At 41.4% G+C, this 4120-nt stretch overlaps 1 long non-coding RNA gene across 1 annotated transcript; it reads right to left on the bottom strand.

The window, feature by feature from the left end:
* Positions 1–249: 249 nt before the first annotated feature.
* Positions 250–2692, bottom strand: LOC111725065. Its single transcript, XR_002773225.1, has 3 exons — positions 2612–2692; positions 1212–1316; positions 250–348 (listed from the first exon to the last, which is right to left on the bottom strand). It is a non-coding gene; the product is annotated as an uncharacterized LOC111725065 (long non-coding RNA).
* Positions 2693–4120: the final 1428 nt, after the last annotated feature.

A 4120-nucleotide genomic window follows, 5' to 3' on the forward strand; every position in this document is an offset into this window, starting at 1 on the left:
GCCCACAAATGTATTAATTACCAAATGCAAAGAGCACCATGCTAGGCTCTGTATTAAAAATGCATAAAACATTATTTAAATCTGAGAATTCAGCTCCTTTACAACTCTTTCTCTCTGCTCCTATTACTCACATCCTGCTTCTCTAAGCCCTTCCCTCTGCCTCTCTCATCCTCAGGCCCCTTCTCCCCTTAGTCTTACCACCTCTTATTCCTGAACTGTGACACTAGCCTTGTCCCCTCACCTGCTTCCCAGGACTGTTCTCCATGGTGATCACTGCTACTGAGAGTCAGATTCTGTCATTTTTTCACTTCAAATGCTCCAATGGTTTGATCTCACTCTTGTAAGCCCCTGGAAAATAAAATAAGGCATATGAGCACAGGGGCTTTTGTACTGTTTGGGTCTAAATTGTATTCCCAGCATGGAAAGGCATACCTGGTATATAACAGAACTAAATTAATTATTGTTGAATGAAGGAATATGATTGCAGTAAAGTTAAATCACCTGAAAATCATAAGCTTGAACATACTAGAAGAGTTAGGAAGTGTTTTATTTCATGCAAGTAATTGCATGTCAGTTCATAAATTCTTTCTGGTTAAAAACATGTTATGTGCCTATCTATTGAGCTTGTATATTAATTTTCTATTTCTACATACCAAATTACCACAAATTTATTGTCTTTAAACAAGAGCCATTTGTTTAGTGCTCCTTAGTCAGAAAGCCAGGCATGGTGTGGATGGGTTCTCTGTTCAGGATTTCACAAAGCTGTGCCCTCATCTTGAGGTTGGGATCCTCTGGTAAGCTTACATGGAGCCCATGGGCAGAATTCAGTTTCTGGCAGTTTTAGGACTGAGGTCCCTGTTCGATTACCAGCTGTCAGGGTGGGGTGGGGGTCAGGGGGAGGGCTGCCACCATCATTCTTTGCCACAGGAACTCTATACTTTCAAAGACCAAAGACTCACACTGATTCCCTTTCTCTCTGTGAATCTGGTGCTCAGGACAAATCCAGCCTTTTAAGAACTCACCTGATTAGGACATTTCAATACAGGATAATCACTGTCTTAAAGTAAACTGATTTGGGACTTTAATTATATCTGCATATCTCTACTTAGCAGCATCTGCATTAGTGTTGACTAAACCTGAGTGAAGGTGAATAACCAGGGGGTGGTTATTGGGGTACATCATAAAATCAGCCTAGCTAGCCTGGATTTTACCTTTGTCTTTAATGGGTCACAGTTGGAAATAGAAGTTCAAATGAATAGGTGGTTGTGAGTGGTAATAAAATGCATCCTTTAAGCCATGGGAATTCTTCTTATATCCTAAAACCAAATGACATGTTTAATACCTTATAATTAATATAGAACAAATGAAAATTTAAGTGCAATAATTTCTTCTCAACAAATGGCCAACAAACACATGAAAAAATGCTCATTGTCCCTAATTTCAGAGAAATTAAAATGCAAACCACCTTGAGATATCACCTAACCCTAGTGAGAATAGTGAGAAGACTCATATCACAAAGTCCCAAAGCTGCAGATGCAGGCATAGATGCAGAAAAAAGCCAATACTTTGGCACTGTTGGTGGGAGTGCAAACTAATATAGCCTCTTTGTGAAGATGTATGGAGAATCCTTAAAGAACTCAAAATAGACCTTCTATTTGATCCTGCAATCCGATTACTAGGTATCTACCCAGAAGAAAAAAAAAATTTAGCATAAGGATATTTGCACCAGATTGTTTACCACAGCTCAATCACAATTGCCAAGATGTGGAATCAACCTATGTTCCCATCAATGGATCAATAAACTTTGGTATATGTATATCATGGAATACTATTCAGCCATAAAAGATGGAGACTTTATATCTTTTGTATTAACCTGGATAGAGTTGGAAATAATTCTCTTTCTCTCTCTTTTTTGAGACATGGTCTCATTCTGTCACCCTGGATGAGTACCATGTCATCATAGCTCACAGAAACCTCATACATACTCTTGGGCTCAAGTGATCCTCTTGTCTCAGCTTCCTGAGTAGCAGGGACTACAGGTGCCTACCACAATGTCCAGTGTGTTTTTTCTATTTTTAGTAGAGATGGGGTCATGCTCTTCCTCAAGCTGATCTTGAACAAATGAACTTGAGCAATCCACTCCTCTCAGCCTCCCAATATACTAGGATTACAGATGCAAGTCACTGCATCTGGTTGGAAATGATTCTCTTTATTAAAGAATGGAAAATCAAGTATTTAGTTTATTCAATACTAATATGAAGTCAGTAGATGAACTAATATATGCTCTCACAGGAGAAAAACTCAATTCAAACTGGGGAAAACAGGAAAGAGCAAGGGGTATAGGGGAGGAGGGAGTGGCATTGGTGGGCTCTCATTGGGCACAATGGAAGTGTATATGGCGCACCTCCTGGTGTGAAGGCCACAACTACAACAGGGACCATACCTAATAAATGCAACATTGTAACCTAATGGTTCATTCCCTCATATTAATCTGAAATAAAAAACTAATTCCTTCTCTGTTTGGAAGGTGTTATAGTTATCTACTGCGTGTAACAAATTTCACAAAACTTAGCAACTCTAAAAACAAATATTTATGATTTCCCATACTTACTCAAGAATCCAGATGAGTTTTCTTCTAGCTCAGGGCTTCTCACAAAGTTGCAGTCCAGTTTGTCAGCCAGGGCTGTGTCATCTGAGGGCTTGATTGTGGCTGGAGCAAACCATCTTATCTTTAGCAGAACTCTTTCTGATAAAATATGATATTGCCATTCCTAATCCTCCTTAAAAAAAAATCTGCTTTCTTGCTTCAGCATTCTTTTCATCTTCTTTGACATGATGAGTGTTAAGCAGACAGAATTAAAAAATACTAGGCCAGAAGTGGTGGCTCACGTCTGTTATCCCAGCACTCTGGGAGGCTGAGGCAGGTGGAGCTTATGAGTTCCAGACCAGCCTGAGCTAGAGTGAGACCCTCGTCTCTAAAAACAGCAGGGCGTTGTGGTGGGCACCTGTAGTTCCAGCTATTCGGGAAGCTGAGGCAAGAGAATCACTTGAGCCCAAGAGTTTGAGGTTGCTGTGAACTATGACACCACAACACTTTACCAGGGGTGACAAAGTGAGACTCTGTCTCAAAGAAAAAAAAATGAATAAAAAGAATTAAAAAATACTGTGGAACTGTGCAACTGTTTACAAAATTCACTTCAAACAGAAACATAGTATACTATTATCAAAAACTGCTAACAGACTGGCATACTTAACCACCCTGAACTGTTCCCAACCAGCCTCACATGGTGGTGGCACCCATCAGGTGGGGGAAGTGAGAACTAAATCCTGAGTGGAGCAGCTGTCAGTTCAGCCCTTCCGGCTTACTAATGTCTAATTGTGCTGGTCAGTCTGGGGGGATTGTTTCTTTCAAATTTATCTTTGTTCTTCGGTATTTTAAGTAGATTCATTTTCAAATAAAGTAAAAATATAAAGGACAAGCAAACATGTATTAATAAAATTAAGAGGATTTGTTCTTAGTTAAGTTTGGATTCATTTATAAAGCTGCACCTAGAAAGCCACATGTGACCTTAAGGCCACAGGTGCCCCACCTCTGGTCTAAGCACTACAGGCCTAGAGACAGGGCTCAGGGTGTGTGTGGGGGTGTGGGGGTTGCTTGGGGTGGAACAAACACATGGCCCGCAGGGCATTTCTCTGTGGTCCTTGTCTCTCTTCTTTGCCAGGGATCAAAGAAGTTTGTATTCAAGGAAGAGAAAGTCTTGGCAGGCCTCTGCAAAGTTGGCATTCTTGATATTTAGGGCCAGATAACATTTGGTGCATGTGAGACTGGGTCGACTTGTCTATTGTAAGATGCTCACAGCAGCTCTGGCCTCTCATGACCAGATATCAGTAGTGTGTCCTCCTCACTCTATTCAAGGCAATGAAAATCTTCTCCAGGCATAGCTCGTGTCCTCTGGTGGGCAAAATCACCCCTGGATGGGAACACTGGTTTGAGAGGTGAGAGACACTAGGGAGCTGGGCCTGGAGAGGGGAGGGATGAGGAAACAGAGACATAGCAGAATGGGGCTGGGCAAGAGGTGGGGGAGTCCAGGGCTGGAGGGCCTGTGGGCTGTGCCTCTGG

This window comes from Otolemur garnettii, unplaced genomic scaffold (genome assembly GCF_000181295.1).
Source record: "Otolemur garnettii isolate 467f Iridium unplaced genomic scaffold, OtoGar3 scaffold00031, whole genome shotgun sequence".
In the NCBI taxonomy this organism is placed as follows: domain Eukaryota; kingdom Metazoa; phylum Chordata; class Mammalia; order Primates; family Galagidae; genus Otolemur; species Otolemur garnettii.